The 19,433-nt window shown below is 33.4% G+C and overlaps 1 protein-coding gene across 5 annotated transcripts in view; it reads left to right on the forward strand.

Moving 5' to 3' along the window:
• Positions 1-3,850: 3,850 nt before the first annotated feature.
• GTPBP1 (GTP-binding protein 1) overlaps positions 3,851-19,433 on the forward strand; it is a 50,510-nt gene continuing 34,927 nt past the window's right edge. The window contains exons 1-3 of one of the 5 annotated variants that reach the window (XM_076483236.1): positions 3,855-4,246; positions 5,966-6,252; positions 6,549-7,025. The gene's annotated coding sequence lies outside the window, so the exon portion shown is untranslated. Of the gene's footprint in view, positions 4,247-5,965; positions 6,253-6,548; positions 7,026-19,433 lie in introns of those variants that run through there. The other 4 variants (XM_076483237.1, XM_076483235.1, XM_076483238.1 and 1 more) reach the window with 4 other exon arrangements.

Consider the following 19,433-nt stretch of genomic DNA (forward strand, 5'->3'; position numbering starts at 1 on the left):
AGTGGACTGTTAGTTTGCCACATGAAATAATATAAATTATTAAATTACAGACCAGTTAGTTTGTAATGATATAAAGTCAAACTAATAAGATAATTACATTGGATGGTAAGATGTTGGCTTTGTACAACACATCGAGCAGTTCCATATGATATTGTCTCATATGATTTTAGTACTGGTGGTAGAAGAGATACTAGTGGAGAATTTAATCCAATATTCATTTTGGCTTTGAGATCTAGCCTGCCATGCACAGGCAAGGGCCCATTGGAAAACAATGCTGTTTGAAATAGCAGAATACCTGTGAAAGGTGTCCCAGAACTATTTTTCACCTTCCTAGCAGGGAGGACTCCATGATCGACATGGAATCTCTGGAAAACATAATGAGATCTTTGGAAAAAATTGAACAGCTGCCTGGATGACACAGTCAGTCACCCATCTGCCATCAGTAGATAAGTGTGTGGCAGATGGATGATGACAAAATGAAGTTCTCAGAAAGAAAACTTGGTCCAACTTCCACTGATGCATGCAGGTTAAATGACATTGACCTCGACTAATCTCTTTCAAAATAATATAAAATTATTACTGCCCCATGTGGCACTGTCAACTTTCCTAGAAAAGCGAGATAAAATGGAAAGGGTGTAAACTGAAAGATCAATAGCAGTAAAAAACTGATTAGGTGCAGAAAAGTAAGTAGAAGAACCAGTATTCAAGAGAGAAAGGTTGTGATCCAAGACCATAAACTCTATAGAATGACCCTCATCCCATCAACATCAGCACCACTTCATAATGGATAGTAAAATAGGAGACTACAACTGTTCAATGAGAGCAGGTAGAAAGAACAAATAGTGATGGTATGACCTCAAAAAAAACATGGGTGGTAATGGCCTCCAAGAATGAATCAAGTGACAGAAACAGTGTAGGCCCATACTGACCAACCAGCAGCACCAAATTCCCATGCAATTATCAGTCATTAAACCTACCATTCTTTCTAGATATTGGGGCTAAAAAAGTGGACCTTTCCTCATGAGGAATTTAAAGTAGCATGGAGAATAGCCTCAATATACATGTACATATCACACATGGCCTTCGAGTTCAAGAAGACTTCGAGGAAGGAATTTCTACCAACACATCCTCAAAAGGCAGCTACTTGCTCTTGATGCACTATAGTGCCAAGCAAGGACACTGCAGCAATGCCAGCATTTTGTGGGCAATATACTCCAACAGCAGCATCAGACATAATGTCCACCAACCTCCTTTGAGAATTCAAGGCCAAAGAGGTGTGTTTCAATTGGACCCCTCAATGACTAGGATCCTCTTCACAGGTTGCAACTCATGACAAACATGTACATGGGTGAATGTTCAGCTTCCAGTTTACCTCCACTGGAATTTGTAATGAAATAAATTCAAAGTATTCAGATAACTACATAGTATGTTAAGATGTTGACTTAGTCTAACACAGTAACCAGTTAGTTTGTAACATGATAATGAGATAACTGCATAAAACAGTAGATACTGGCTGGACCAACACAGTGACCAGTCATTTCAATGTAACATGACAGGCTCAGGTTAATCAGATAGCTACATAAAATGCCACGATGTTGGTTTAAAGCAATACAATGAGCATTAAAATTGTAAGATCATAAACTCAAATTAATGTGATAACTATATATGATGTTAAGATGTTTCCAAAGTCAAACATAGTGGCCAGTTAAAGTTGAAAGATATGTTGGATTTTGAGTTTATTTTGAACTACTAGCATAAAATATTTGATTTAAACTTAGGAATGGACATCATAACCTCTTGACCGGCTGGGATCAATTTTGTAGTATGTTTTGTTGTAACATCACAAAATATAAATATATTAATAATGTAGTATGTTTTGCCTTAACATCACAAAATGTAAATATATCAAGAATGCATTATGTTTTATTGATAAATGGTCATCAATACCTTGTAATTTTGGGAACCATAAATAAATAAAAGTAATATCCTGGGTAAGTACTCTTATGAGTAGCATTCTCACTCAAGAGGTCTGAGACTCAAGATGTTGGTGATTAATGGGGCCAGAAGGAGAAAACAGGAAAAGGGGAAAGAAGAAATGTGGCAGGCAGAGGGTGTGAAAGCAAGACAAACATGTGCCCCATGAGCTAGATTTAACAGGACAGTCACCAATGAGACAAGTGAAAACCTTGACATCAGGAAGGTGGAATGGATAGAAAGATGTGGATTGAGACATGATGATTTCAAGTGAAAACAATTTATTTATCTTCTATATATATAACAGCCAAATGTCTGTCTGTTACACTCTGCATCTCCAGAACAGTAAATCATAGAAAAATAACATATATCAAAATGCCTCTTTTCAAGATTACAAGAAAAGTATTCATTTTTTGTAATTCCTAAAATTTCATTTTGATATCAACATCTGTCTGTCAGTTTCACAAGTGTTGAACAGTCAGACATCCACCTGTCGGTTTCACAAGTGTTGCACATTCAAACATTCGCCTGTCAGTTTCACAACAAGTGTCAAACACTCAAACACCCATCTGTCAGTTTCACAAGTGTTGAACACTCAAACATCCATAAAATTTCAAGTAGTTTAAAAAATATTGTGAATATGTATAACAGCAGTTAGTAAATAACATTTATGTTTGTAATACCAAAAGCATGTAAAAGTAAAAATCTAACAAAAACTAGTAAAGAATAGGGAAGAATATATTTATTTATATATATAAAGAAAAACAGAAGGTATAAAATCTTATTATAATTCAAAAAATAAAGTACTTCAGGTTTTGGGTACTCTTTATAACATGTAACGATCTGTCTTTGTGACTTTGGATATTTCCTCAATAATTTTACGTCAAACACTCATTCACATAAATTAACATAATATTTAATAGTATTTCTATTACTACAAGCACCTGTGATTGTTTACTGTTTTTTAATTCTCATGAACTTCGTAAGTACGATTATAAAACACATTAAAACATATAATTAATGGAAGCAATTAATGAAGAACTCTTAGTCTTTTCTCACAAGTTATACTTAAAAGTGCCTTTACTCAACTTTTGCAATATTTTGTAATAGAAATGAAAGTGATATGTCATCATCATGTATGCCATTCTCTTATCAACATTAGACTTTAATAATAATAGTGATCTTTATGCTTGTAAGAAGTACATAGTCCGAAAGTTAAAATCACTTTATATAGTTTATGCTATATTTATATTTCATAAGTAACTGTTACTTGTTACACGTTATATTTATAATCAAATAAGTTTAGTTACCCATCATAACAATAGTATTATACTCCATTAATCTTGTAAGCTGCAGTGATAGGAATCCTGCATCACTATACACGTTCATTAAAGCATATTACTTATACATATATAATATGTAAAACTATAAACTCAGAAATTTTCAATAATCATCATTCTGCAAGATTTATTAGCTAGTAATTTCATGTCAAAACATAGAGCCCACTTTTTTATACTTTGCTGCCATCTGTTGATGAGTAATTTCTTCTTTTCATATTAAATTAATATATAATTTATTATTTTATTTAATAAACAAAATTTTATAATCTGGATTTTATCTTTGTTAATAATAATTCTCAATTATATTGATAACTTCACACTGACGTATTTTCAATTTTATGGTATGTTTTATAGTTCTTGGAATAGATCTCCACTTATGTAGTAAACATTGGTTCATGATGGTATTTAGCATTAATTTTTATCCACAAAGGGTTTGGCTTACTTTAGCTTTATTGAATTAAGAGACGAATTTCAAATGATAAAATATAAATGTCGCATTTTTTCAGTTACTCTTACTCCTAGTGAGAATTCCATGAGCTATTCATTGTAGGCTTACGTGGATACAAAATATTACTGCGATCTTTTCTCTGTAGTGAGAAGCGAATTGTTATTATTACAAAGTCAAGGTGTCGTATGGTTAAATTTTGAAAACACTGAGCAGACTCGTGTCTGCGTATTGCATCAAAAACTGTATTTATTTCATCAGAAGTTGTGTATCGAATAAACTCATTTCTCTATAACTCATTAACAATCACAGTGTCAGACTAGGTTGAGAACACTTGTGAGTTGTATTTATAAATGTAAGTTGTAAATGTCGAACAACTTGATGGCTTACGCTTATGTTTTGTTTCTTTTCGTTATTTGGTCTTAGAACTTTTGAAAAGTCGAGGGCATATTTAATTAATGCGTCAGTGCATTAATTGAATGATCAGGTAAGCTAAATTATTCAAATTTCATTTTTATATTTATTTACTTTTGTTATATTTGTATGCTTCCACTGTAGTCTGTACTAATGCTATGGTCTATATTGTAAAACAATGGTTTTTAATATTGTATTTTTAGTCTATAGTGTTGATTTAGTTTGACTACATAAAAGTTTATTATACATTACGTTTTTGTAGTGGCAGTGTGTATTTTAAGTTTATCATGAAACTTTGTTTTTCTAAGGTTAATGATACTTGTTTTTTTAAATAATCTTGTGGCCAATTATATCACTATTAATGAAATAGTCATTAATTGCTATTGGAAAAACATTTTAACAGCAATAATGATGTGACATGTTCACTTATGAATTAAGATTTAAAAATCAAAATTAAAAACTTATGGGAGTTCTTACCTAAGCATTGAATTGTTGGAATATGTTCAGAGTAAGACTATGAGGATGATACTTTGGATGGAAAATTGTTGTATGGCTAGTATTCTTGAAATTATTTTCTCTTTAAAAAATGAGGTATAGGAGATCTTATTGGGGTATTTAAGATTGTAATGTTGATGTTTTTTTCATATTTAAAGATGAGAATAAATTTTGTTAAGGTATGAATCATATTCAGTTAAGACAATTTTATTTTTTCTAACAAGGTTGTTGACCTGTGGAATAGGTTGCCTTCAAATGTGATAGATGCAGTTAATTTAATGATGTTCAAAAGAAAGTGTGATAAACATTTTAATGGTAATAACTGGCTTTAAGCATTTTATTTTAGAATGTAATATAGTAGATAGGATGGCCTAGGTGGACCAACAGATCCATTTTAGTTATTTGTTGGAATTAGTATTAATGGTAAATTAATTTAGGTATTTGGTTTAGTTAATATTCCTACTGGAAATCTGTTTGTGTGTTAGAATGAGTACAAGTGATAACTTGATTTACAGTGCAGTCTGTTTACATGGTGGATTGTGTATTCAAGGTAATTAGTTCAATCTTTAAATTCTAGATGCAGACTTGTCTTTCAGAAAAATAAAATCATTTGGAATAACATGTGAAATAGTTTGTTCGATGATGTGCTGTCTGCTGATTCAATTTGTTTAACCTTTTATTAGTTTACTATATATACTTGAATGGTTGAATTTAATTTGTTTTTGATGAACCAGGAGTGATCTAGATGGACCAGATGGTCTTCTTTCACTGTTTTGTCCTTATATTCTCATTTAATATTTCAAAACACAAAAATTATTTAAGTCAACTGTTGAACAATTTCAGTGACATCCAGTAAACAATGTATGGCATGCTTTCTTACAGTTAAATTCCAAAGCATACTTACCCTTTGCTTACATTATAGCTATTTTTCTATCTCCAGAGTTTCCATTCTTTGTCCATCAAAACATTGAAAATGCTTACTTTAATCTTTATACTTCACTCAAATTCCTTAGGCATATTTTAGTTGGCAAATTTCTCCAATGGTTTCAATGTGCTCTCTATCTAGGTATTATATACAAGTACCTCATTGAGATAATGTAATCTCTTTTTCTTGACAAATGATTTGGCACAAGTTTCTGTTAATAGGAGTGTTGTAATTAGTTACTGTTTGTGTTGTGATTTTGAACATGATTGGTGTTTCTGTGGTTATATTTTCATTTAGATTTATAAATTACAAGTTTTTAGAAAAACAACCTTACAGATTGGTATGAATTCCTGAGTTATGTTTCTACGACAGAAGAATATCAGACTTCCTCAACCTCTGCTATCTGGTGTTTGTCAACAGCAAGGGGAGGAGTTGCACTCAGGTGAAGCTGTCCGTAATATGATTCCTTGTTAGATGGAGACATGAGGACCGAGGGTGTCTCTACTGGGGTTCCATCAATGACTGGCAAGAATGATGACTCATTTTTTTTTCTCTTTCTTTTACTTGGTCAGCCTTAACAGCTGATCATATTGGTCAGCCACCTGAAGCTCCTTTTTCAATATTACAGTTACGACAGAAAGTGTTCGTACCCCTGCATTGTGAGTAGTTTTTTCCTCATAACTTAAAAAGTATCATGATTAGGATAATGAAAGTATAGTATATTATAAATGCTATACTAACACACATCTAAATAAATTTTTATGTAAATTTAATGACAAATAAACTGTTTATAAACAAATAACCAAACATAGGAGGGGCAGAAAGTGTTGGTGCATCTACTTTAATGGTCAGTTGTGTAGCCTTTTAGGTGAATTACTTGGCGCAATCTCTCCTCATAGCCCTCCATGATCGTTTGACAGTACTCAACTGGTATTTTTTTCATTCTTCTTTACAGAAGGCCTCCAACTCTTGCAAGTTTTTCGGATGACGCTGATAAACCCTGGTCTTCAACTCATGCCAAATGTTTTCAATTGGGTTGAGAGCAGGTGACTGCGATGGACACTCCAGAATGTTTATATGGTTCCTCTGCAACCAGGATTGCACATATTTCGATGTGTACTTGGGGTCATTGTTGTACTGGAAGATCCAACGACACCCAAGCCACAAGTTTCAAGCATCATTTTTGATATACATGCCTAATATATCAACGTACTCTTCTTTTTTCATGATTCCGTTGACATGGTGAAGCCTGCCTACACCAGAAGAGCTGAAGGAACCCCATAGCATGATCGAGCCACCTTTGTGTTTAACTGTAGGAACAGTGTTCTTTGGAAGATTCCTTTCCCCCTTCTTACAGAAAATATTGCGAACATCATTGTGGCCGAAAAGCTTGATTTTAGTCTCATCTGACCAAAGAATACTCTTCCAATAGGTAAAGGGTTTATCTACATGCTTTCTTGCATACCTCAATTGTGCTTCTAAATGAACAGGTTTTAAATATGGAGTTCTACTAGGATGGCATGCTTTGAACCCAGAAGAGCGTAACATTCGTAACTGTAGAGGTGCTTACCTCAACCCCAGTTTCCCTTACCAGTTTCTGTATGTCATTACATGTTAAATGAGGGTTCCAACTAACTTCTCTGAGAACCTTCCTCTTGGTTCTTTCTGGAATTTTGGTGGGGCATCTGGAATGAGGGAAGTTAGCAGTTGATCCTGTAAGCTTAAACTTGGCAATTATGTACTGAACAGCAGATTTCAGCACATTAAGTTGTGTACCAATACCGGAAAGAGCGACACAAGACTTGTATTTTACAATAATTCGGTTTTTTAAATCACTGGACAGTTGTTTCCTGTTTGCCATGATGACCAAGCAGATTATAACAGAGATGGCGCTAAATTGCCGGAAGTACATTTTTTGCTGGCTAAATTCCAATAATTATGAACCCAGTGACTAGTTCTGGAATGGTATAATGTTGTTTACTCACCAAACTAAACAAAATTTTTACAGGAATATCAGTTTTTTCACACATTCTGAAATGTACGAACACTTTCTGGTCCTCCTATTTTTGGTTATTTCTTTATAAACAGTTTATTTTCTGTTTAATTTACATAAAAATTTATGTAGATGTGTGTTAGTATAATATTTATAATATATTATATGTCTATTAGTCTAATCATGATACTTTTTAAGTTATAAGCAAAAAACTACTTGGGTCGCAGGGGTATGAACACTTTCTGTCGTAACTGTACCAATGTTTATGTCCATGATCTCATAGTAGTATATTCCCATTGGTTTCTCAGGTTTGTGCACAAAGGTTGGGTGCTGCAGTTCAAGGCTCTAACTTTTGGTCTTGCATCAGCACCTTGTATTCTCTGCACAGTTGTTCAAGCTTTTTTTCATTATCTACATTCTTGGTCCTGTGCATGCATTATTATATGATTAATAGCACCTTCTGGCTTTATCTTCTGGTTCTATCCCATCAGTTAGCAGAACTACTCAGTTTCTCCTGTCAGAATCAAAAAAAAAGTGGACTTCCTTATCAGACTGGAGAAATATATCTTGTCCATCCAGGTGTATTTTTCAAAATTCTCTTAAATCATGCTCAACCAACACCAAGAGTATCAGGAATCTACTTCTGTCTCCTACTGCTGGTTCTTTCTCTTTTGGGGATGTGGGTATCCTTTGTCACACACTGACCACTGAATCATGCAGTCTCATATTTTGGATCATTCTGTCTCATTCCTCAGGAGCAACATCCTCCATTGCAACACTACTGTTGGGGTACACATTTCACCACCAAATTCTGAGATCCATCTGTTTTCAGGCACTATTAATGTTCAAGGTCAGGAGTTTCAGGGTACTTGGACAGAAGATGAGTCTGTCCTGTTTAACTAAATCTCTCATTTTATCAATGGAAATGTAATATTTATCATCAGTGTTGTATTAAAAGGAATTTATACCATCTTCATCCAAAAGTATGAACCATATCTCAATGTATGACTTGAGTATTTAAGAAGAGTTTTGGTTTGTCTACATCTTTATGTACTATATTTTGGTATTCCAAATATTAGAAGGTTTTTAAATCCCCAGGTCTGTTGGGTCTACTAATCTCCATTAGTATTCTTCAGTGTAGATGACTTTTTCAATTCACAGATTGGTATTTTAGTTATTTTACATGTGTTGTCTTATCCTTTTGATCTCTTGGCATCATGTTCTTAGATTAAACATATATATTTTCATGTTATAATATGTAGTTATTCTAGCACGAGAAAAGCATAATTTATATTTATTTCCTTTTTTTTCTGATGGTTAGGGCATAGAATATAACATAAAATATAAAGTCTTACTGAAAACATGTTCAAAATCTTTTAGGAGGTTTAAGAGATTACACAAATAATATTTGAGACTTTGAGGATTATAAGTTTTTTTTAATTGCAATGTGAAATCACTTTGCACTTGGACTAGTAAGAAAATAGACTTGATATTTTTACTAAAATCATCAGGAAAATATTTCATTATAAAATCTGATTTTTTGTGTACAAAAACTTGTAATCTTTACTAAAAGTCTACCAAATTTATAAAGATACACATGCTGTATCAAAAGTAATAGTGCAAGTACTTAACATGTGCAAATGTGTAGATGAATTTGTGTGTTATACCAGGCCCTTTGTGAAAAGGTTAATCAATTGATTATATTACATATGCACTTTGAATATTTAAATTATTGTAACATAAGATAAGTATTTAATCAGAATCACAATTAAAAAATTAATGTCATGAAAATAATCAGTAGTTGTTTTATATTACTATTTTTGAATGTTCCAACAATCATATAATAAAAATTGTGATTAAGTTAATTAATTTAATGAAAGTAGTTTCTTATTATTACTATTTCCAGTTATTCAAATATTTATAAATATTATAAAATCTTAAAGGGACAAAAAGGAGGTTATTAGCCCATCAAGAAGTCCCTTCCAGCTCCAAATTGTAACCATCCCTTAATACTCATGTATTCATCCAGTCTTTTCTTGAACTCAGTTAAATGTTTTGCCTTCACCTCCCTTGAAAGCAGCTCATTCCAAAAGCCAAACACTCTGTATAAACTGCAGATGACTTCTGTGCTGCAATATTTTAACTTATAACCTATTGTTTTCACTGCTAAACTTAAAAGTTTCATATATCTATGTTATCAATAGCTTTAATAACCTGAAATGCTTCAATCAAATCTGGCCTGGCAAAACTAGGTGGATAAGGCACTCGACTCTTAATCTGAGGGTCACAGGTTCAAATCCCCATCACACCAAACATCCTCACCCTTTCAGCCATGGGGGCATTATAATGTTACAGTCAATCCCACTATTCATTGGTAAAAGAGTAGCCCAAGAGTTGGTGGTGGGTGGTGATGACTAGCTGCCTTCCCTCTTGTCTTACACTGCTAAATTAGGGACAGCTAGTGTTGATAGCCCTGTATAGCTTTACACAAAATTCAGAACAAATCAATCAATCAAATCCCCTCTGACCCTTTTCTTCTCCAAAGAAAACAACCTTAGAGATCTTAGTCTCTCCTCATAGGACAATTCCACCATCCCAGGTGTCATCCTAGTGGTTCTTTTCTGAACTCCCAACAACAATTCAGTGTTTTTTCTTGAAGAAGGAAACCTATAACTGTACACAGTACTCTAAATGAGGCCTGACAGATGATCTGTACAATGAAACAAAAATAATCCTTGTCTTATATTCATTATTTCTCTACATGCTACTCAAAATTCTATTAGTTTTATTGCTAACTACAATACACTGTTTAGATGAATTAAATGATTTTTCAATAACATCATCAAAATATTTTCCTTCAACCACAGTGTTTAACATATTCCCATTTAAATCATATTACAAATTATCACATGCCTCATATTGGCCCAAAGCATCAAATGATCTAAATTTCCCCTGTAAGTTCGGCAGCATCTTTGATACTGTTAGCCACCATAAAAATCTTAATGTCATTTGTAAACTTCAATATATTGTTAGCCATTCCATAGTCAATATCATTAATATAAATCAAAAACAGAGGGCCAGCACAGAGCCCTGAGGAACACCACTTATAACTGTGATCTATTCAAGTCTAACTTCATTTATCACTACTCTCTGCTTTCTACTCTACAACTAATTTTCAATCCAAGTTAATAACATTTGCCCCACATTCATAGGTATAATGTTTGCAACAATTCTTTTTGAAGCACCTGAAAAACAAGGTAAACCAAATCCATGGTATTTCCTTCATCAACTCTTGCCATAACATCCTCAAAAAATGTCACAAGATTTTTCCCATGGTGAAACTATGCTGACTTTTTGACACACTATCAGTCTGCTTTAAGTGACTTTGTAATGCATCTTTAATCACATTCAGTATAACCTTTCTAAGTATTGATGTAAGACTAACTCTTCTAAAATTGCCTGGATAATGTTTATCACTTTCTTTATATATTGGACTAACATTAGCTAACTTCCATTACTTAGTGACCTATGAAAAATATTAACTAGGATTCCAAGTAAAACCTTCTAAGTTCCTTTAAAACTTCCTTTAAAAGTTGTCGGGGAATGTAATACATTTTAGGATTCTCAACTTTTCTTTTACAATTCCAGAATTTAAAATATCTTTTACTACAAGTACTCTGGTTGAAGTATAATACTTGTAGCTTTCATTGTAAAAACTGAAGAGAACTTAATTTAATTAGTTTACCATCTCATAATCTTTTAAAACCATCTTCCCACTGTAATTTTTAAGAGATTTAATCTCCATCATATACATTAAGAATTCCTTATTGTTTGATTTATCTCTCTCGACCAACCCTTTTCTTTATACAGTTTTTGCCCTTTTTAACTTCCTTCTTAACCAGTTTTTTTTATTTCACTGTGGTCCTATAAGCCTTTATTATTTCCAGTAAGTTTAAGTTTCTTGAATTTATTCCTTATATGATGTCTTAAACCTTTATTAATCCATACTGGCTGCTTCTACTCTCTTGCCCTTTTCATCTATAGGAAATATGTATATTCTGTATGCATATCAGTTTTTCCATAAATGGTTCTCACATCTGTTCAAGATCCTCTCCCAACTCTTTGGTATAATCTACAGAGGACAGATCATGTCTTGTTCTATCAAAATGGCTTCACTGAAAGTTGGAATCAGGGTACAGTTCTTCTACAATTTTTATGTAGCAAACTTCCAACCCTAATAAAACAATAGTTGCTTGTATTTAAATGCTCACCAATCACAACTCTGTCTATCACACCAAATGCTAATATTCAATGTAATGTAAGCTTCTTTCTTCCAAGTTTCATCACCAATTAGTGTATAAAAGCATCCTGAACAATTTCATAAGCCTATCCCCTTCACTGTCAGACTCAACATTTTCCAGTCAGTACCCCTGAAATTTCCTGTAATAACATTATACAGTTTCTCATTAACTTCTGCATTTTGACCTGGTGGTTTATAACAAATTCCAGTTACAAGACTTCTCCCTTTATATCCACTTACACTAACCCAAACTGACTCAGCCTGAGTGCTGTTTTTTTTATTATGCTCTAACACATGATAAAATTCACTTCTTACATATAAAGCTACTTCTTCCCTTATTTTCAATACTGTGTTTCTAGTAAATAATCTGTTGTCTAGGATTTCAAAAACCTACATTCATCAAAATTGTTCAAATCCAACCAATTGTCATTAATAATAATATAAAAATCTTCAGTTTCCACAACTGATTTTAACACATCAGTTTTATTCCTCATACTTCTAGTATTACAATACTAGCAATTAATCATAGATTGTAAAGTATTTTAACATTTTACGCTTGTTGTACATGTTTTCATGTTAATTATATTTCCTATTACTAATATCGTAGCCCTTGTTAACATGCTAGATCTTGCCTTAATTAAGTGTAAGCCTTTCATCCTGAAAATATTACATTTCCTTTTACAATTTTAACACAAATTCAACCAACCTATTGGCTCATCCCTACATTTTGATCTAAGCCTGGTATTCAGTCCTAGTGACCTACTTAGTATCTCATTCACACAATTTAATCATGGGAATATCCCTGACAAAATCAAGCTATGTCCCCTTTCCTTAAATGTTTTATCAATGTTTTACACTTATCCATAAGCTCTATCTTTCCTTACATCATTAGCCCCAACATGTACCACAAAAACTGCATTGCTACTAGCACCCTTAACTATTTCTCTGGTTATTTCCCTGTACCCCTGTTCCTGGATAGTGTATTCTTTTACTCCTATTTACTCCACATATTACTCAATCTACAGACCTAACTAGAGATTCACCAACTATAACTTCCCTATCCTTTACACTGTCATCCCTTGTGGTACTGTTGATTTCCTTCATCTTTTCCACTTCATCACTAGTAAGTGCTTGGAACCAGTTACTTAACCTAAATCCAAGCCCATACTTGCCCCTAAATGCATTATTTTCCAAGCTGTCAGCCTTATTTTCTGTTCTTAGCACTCTTGACATCCTGTTTGTCAACTGTGCTCTTTAGATGTAGAAGTTTAAATTCTTGCCTAAACCTTGCCACCGCTTTAAGTAACTTACGTTTCTCACTTTCAATCTCTTCAACTCCAACCTGCACACACTACAAATAAATTACACATCCTGGCAACTAGCTTCCTTAAAAGTACACTTTAACCCAGAGTTTATAAAAAAAAAAATTCACTGGCATCAGTCACACTTTATCAAATGAGAACCCTTAGTAGCTATTCTTAACCACAGCTGATACTTATATTGAATGTAATTTTAAGCATAAAGTGTAATAAAGTTGAGATTATATTTAATGTGCTATTACTAGTATTACTATTAATACTCATGTGAAACAACCTCCAGCTAACTTACGAGTTTATTATATTAACTATTAATTGTTTAACACTAATCTTTGTACGTAACTGATAATATAATAGGTTATAAGTACACTTCTGTCTTTAACTGATAATTTTAGTGAAAAATTTAATGCTAAGCCTAAGAGTAAGAGTAAATGATTAACTGTATAATTGTAATTTAAACTTAATTTAAATATAGTTTTTACTTTAAATATCAAAACTTATCATAAGTTAATTTTAATATATTTATTACTAAACAACTTTTGACTGGTAACAGTTAAATTACTTAAAATAAGTGACTTGTTAGTTAACTGTACTTTGTATATGCTAATCATTTAATGAGTATTTCTGATCATTACTGTTTTTGATTATTTCAATTATCTAAATGTTTCAAAAATACCACAGTGTTTGTCTGTTGTCAACATAAAGATGCCATGTGTATTGAAACCTGAGTTTTTAATGTTATAAATTTTATCATTTTTTACCACACTTCATGTGAGAATAATCTGTTATTTTTGTTACCACTCAAATATGAGGTACAAATAATCTGTTTGTTAGATATAATTGACTAATGCATCTGACAGTCAATAAATGCACTCATTCAAATGCACAGCTGTATAATATACCTGTGTATGTGTTATCAAGCACTGAAAACATTATGGTGCACCAGATACACATATCTTAAAAACAATACTAAACTGTAATACAAATACTTATCTATCAAAATGAAACAAAACTTTGATGTATGCTGGAATTAAAATATCTTCTGATTGTAATAAAAAAAAAAAAAAAAACCCTAAGCATATGATTAGTCTGTCTGTTGGGTAGTCCAGGATTGGGTGCAGTGAATATATTACATTCTTATTCAGATTACTAACTTATTTGTAAGTTAGATGTACATATAGTGTAACTTTACATAGTTGTAAGTTAGGTATAAATGTGCAGTAATGTTACATGGTTGTAAGTCAGGTATACCTGTACAGTAACTTTACATGGTTGTAAGTTAGGTATACATGTAGTATAACTTTACTTGGTCTTCTTGCTAGTTTAAAATGGACCCCTCTCTGTGACAAATAGTGCCTAACCAGGTATGCCTTTTCCTTTTTTGAAGATCTGTACTGTTCATCCTGTGACCATGTTTGGTGTCATTGATGTGTGGTGTTTTTTGATTTTTTTATTCCACACCTTCTTGTCTCTCTGGATGTTTTTTGAAGAGGGATTTGTTTTTTAATCAGCCCTCTACCAGTTCACTGTGCAAATCTTGCTAACTTTGTGAGAGGAGGTAAGATATCAGAAGTTAGCAATTTCCTAAACTGAAAATGTATTTCCATTAGATACTTATCTTCTCTCACATTTCCCACCCATCTTCTTCAATTTTGATAGTGTTTGGGTTAGGTCTTCTGTCAACCTTGAAATGATTAGCAAGCATGAATGTGAAGTGGGTGCTCATTATGGTGAAAACTGTGTCACGATCCTCTTGGTGAGGAGCTGCTGTGTGTTGATGTATGTGTAGATATGCAGAAGCAGGAGGTGAAAGGTATGTGATATAGCATTAAACATTTGCTCAAATAGAGGACAGTACTGATCAAGAAAAGCTGCATCTGTCAGAAATAGGTTTTCAGTGTAGGACAGTGCTAACTTAACCCTTGTTTCACATAACAATATCTATCCTGTTACACATCATTCATATTTTTATTCTATAATTAGCTAATTTCATTCAAATCTGAAGCCATTCAGTAGGAGTATGCTTGTATTTACAGTCTGAGTTATTATTTATAATGATTAGAAGTTGTTGAAAGTAATTTACAGGACTTGGACTTAGATCCTATGAATGTGACAAATGTTTATACAAGGATTAAAAAACCTAAGTTTTTACTTATGTTTTGAATCAATAAAAGTTATAAATAAGATTAGCATGCCTTGTACAATACAATTGTTCTATAAGGTTGCTGAAGAGAATCAAATAAAGTTTGCAAGAGATCATACAAAAAAATCATGATGACAGTTTCTGGTCTGTGACAAGTCATGTGAACCACATTCTGAATTCCTGGGTTTTGAATTGGTATGATAAATTATGTGGCTTAGTCAAGGGGTAGGAGGAAGGGATTCAGAGACTGTAATTTCAACTACCCTCAAGACAATAAACCTATATTTAATGATCTAGAACTGCCCTAGATTCAAAAGCCATGTGTGAAATGCTGTGGTGAAATTGACACATTTATTTGGTCATTATTAGTTTAAAAGCTGTCCTACACTATGAGATTAATATGAATCTTGTATATAAAGTTATAAAAAGTGGGTTGTAAGTTGAAACAGTAGGTTCCAGTAGTCTTTCCCCATCTCTCACAAAACTATCTTGATCTTTCTCTGACCCTAAGCAATTTTAATTTAATGCCCAGTTTGTATACACCCACATTGCCCATAAATTTTGTCACTTTTGATCATGTATATATCATGTGACCACTCTCCACTGATTGTATTACACCAGCTAGTTTTCTCTGATTCCCACACAGCATCATTTAGATGTGTGTTTTTTTTTGCATGTGACTACTGTTTAAGTTTGTGCTTTGTTGGCATTTCAATACTAGCACATGTCCGTTTGACTCACATGTCTTTTCACAACATTTCATATCTGTAGTTTTTTCAGAGACCCATTTTACAGCTACTAATGGGATTCTACTCTGTGGCGAGTGTTGGCTGGTCAGGTGTGCTTTTACTTTTAAGCTGCACTAAATAAGATTTTAAAGTAATGAGTATTTAGCCCCTTAAATCCAACACAGTGATGGAAAGCAAGATTTTATGTGTATTTAAAACAATCCACCTGTTTTTCCTTAAGGTAAAAATCATTACCTTGACATTGCTTTTTTGCATCTTCTGTCTAAAGGTAGAAAAAAGCCATTTTTTTCTTAAAGTACTCCCCTGCAGTTCTTTATCACAAAACTGGTCTATGTAGTTTGACTTACCTGCTCAAAATCTGATATGACTAGCTTAACTGATTACATCATGGATGAGTTTATAACTGACTAACACGTTTGCCCTACTACACTACTGCACGTTTGTGGCAGGGGTTTAGTTTGAAGAGAGACAAGCCAGAGGACTTCTCTCCTCCACTGGTGTGTTCAGGAATGTTCTTGTTCCTCTGCAACCCCGACCCTTGGAATTTTGAGTTGATTGCTACACAATGAAATCGTGACTGGTATTGAATCTTAAAGGAAAGTTGGCTTTCCCTACTGAGGTCAGAGATGCCGGTGTCCTGATTTTGTTTGATGGTTTCAGAAGTTTTTGTTAGTTGTGTTTCACCATGAATTATTTGATTTGTTTTGACAAAGCCAGAGCGTGTCATTGGTTGTGATAGTTGATGATTTGGCCAACAAAGGAAGACCAGGAAAAAGCAGGACAGGAGGCTACATTAGCCCTTATTATGTGTAAGCCTTTTATAGCTCTGCCTCTGCTAAATAATATACCCTGAGCTATGACTAGATTTAGAAAATATTCCTCCATTTCCTGTGCATGATTACCAAGAACTTTAACTGTTTAATCTCAGAAACTATCACGTTTGCACATTAAACTGTACGAACGTCTACATTTACACGTTAAACTGTGTGAACGTCTACATTTACACGTTAAACTGTGTGAACATCTACATTTATGAACATCTACATTTATACGTGGGAACTCAAACACTCATTTTGCTTCTTAGCCCTAAGCATATATGGCTCAAAAAAGTTTCCCCTTTCTTCTTTTCTTTTATGTAACCCATAGCCTGACTACTATAACTCGATTATAATTTGATAACTGAATATTTCTCATCTGAATGTTTAAAAGACTGTCTACAATTTCTGCTTTTATTGAACATCTGTATTTGTTCTATTTTGGGCTTTAATATTCCTTTCACACTCCACACTTGTAGCAGTTGAACATAGAGCTATTGTACACAGCTTTGTAAACTCAAGTGTTACTTCTTTATGCAGTCATAAAACCCTCTGGCACAGATTCTGAGTAGATCAATGTTTGTATGAACCTGAAATCATCCTGTTTTGCATGGGCTATTCTAGCTTGATGTTTTCTTTGTGTAAGAATTTGCTGACTTGTTTTTGTTGATTCTCCCTCTGAAGATGGTCATGAACAACATTTACTGTTTGGTTAATTCCATATGATAGTGTAAGAACCAAATTCACCACTGCTGGTTCCAGGCAAGAAGTTAAAGTCTTTCAAAATTGCATTGTTCTCTTTTTTTTTTTAAGGTCTGACAATTCATTTTCAGTGTTTTCAGAATACTTAAGCTTTCCTCATGCTGTTTGGAACATTTCCATCTCTTGATTCTAGAAACTATAACATAACTGTTGTTGATTCTATCACTTGTTGTATTTAAATAAATACCAAATTTTGTTTTTGTAACTGCTCGCTAAGCACTGTAAGAATATCATGAATACTAAGCATCACTGTCTTATAATCTGACAAAAGGGTAACCAGGACTGAGTTATAACAACACATCTTCATCAGCATTTTTAATCCTAAACCATCTTATGTCATGTGGCTATTCTACTGTAAGTTTAGGCTCACCTAAGAGCTTTAGAGGTTCGATTACTTGTCTCATTCATGAACTTAATACAAAGAGTATACTTTATCTCTAAATATCTTCAGATTGTCCAACTTTTTAATTTAATCTGTTACAGCTATGTTCAGGTGATGGGCGGTTCAGTTTGTTTGTTCTTCAAAGGGGGAGTACTTTGATTTTATTTGCACATTAACACTTGTCATTGTTAATGCACCATCTTTTGCTAGAGAAACAACCTCAGCTCAATCAAGCCCAAAGTCAGTGAATCAGTTCGTCAGGTGACTGACAATGGTGTGAACTTTTCCATCCTCAGCTACACTTGTTAAGAAATGTGTTAGCATTTCACCATTCTTCACATATCTTATACATACTTATGAATGTTTCTGTATTGAAGCAGTTTTTGGGCTTATCTTTGACTATAAGCTGACCTTCATTCCACATGTCAAGCAACTACATCAAATGTAAAAAGACACTGTACATCCTCCACGGGGCTTTCTGCACTTCTCCAGTCCAAAGTTTGTACACTGAGTTTCACAAATTTCCTCTTTACCTATGCCACTTGCAACATTCTTCACTATATGCTTTAAAACTTAAATTCTTATTGCAACATCCCATCTGGTGTTATGCCTTCCTTCCCTTGTGGGTTATACTTCTTCAGAAAAGATTGTCTGCCATTCATCCTTTTGGCCTTCGAGTCCAAGTGCAGCCAGCTGAATTGGGTCTGTCCTTTGATAGCATTGCTGTCTCCACTGATCAGCCCATCTCACCATGGCTTATTACCATCCCAACCTGTGACCTTTCTTTGAGTCATCTTAGATGTTAAAGAAATAGTTAAACCATCTGAACCAAAGTAGGGAGTGACTCTCTTCTCTAACTGTTATTTGTTTGGAAAATAATGTAAAAGCCTACTGTATGATGCAATATTTGCTGTTTACAGGCTGTTCATCAGAGCTGCAATAACTAAAGTTAGGTTGATCTACTCTTTTATCATTAACTCATTTTCTGTAAATGTGGGCTAGATGTTTTGTTCATAAAAATAAACTCAGTTCATTGTTGAATAGCAATAAAATGCAGTTATCATACTTTGTACTTTATCCACATTAGCATTTGGTGTTTAGTATAATAATAAGCCAGATAACTAAATAATTGGAGTTCAATAATCACATTGGCTATTGACAAAAATGATTGATACCTAATTGCCACAGTCTTTACCATAAGTCTCAGATACAATGTCAACAGTGCATGATGGTTCAACTGCACCATCAACTTTAAAAACTGATTTTTTTATTTTTTTTTTACTGTTCCTTTTCTTGAATGCTGTGTCAGTACATTTTGACTCTCCTAGCTAACCATTTCAGCTGCTGGAGTTCTGTTAATGTAACTGCTAGCCCCGTGGG

Source organism: Tachypleus tridentatus, chromosome 13 (assembly GCF_004210375.1).
Source record: "Tachypleus tridentatus isolate NWPU-2018 chromosome 13, ASM421037v1, whole genome shotgun sequence".
In the NCBI taxonomy this organism is placed as follows: domain Eukaryota; kingdom Metazoa; phylum Arthropoda; class Merostomata; order Xiphosura; family Limulidae; genus Tachypleus; species Tachypleus tridentatus.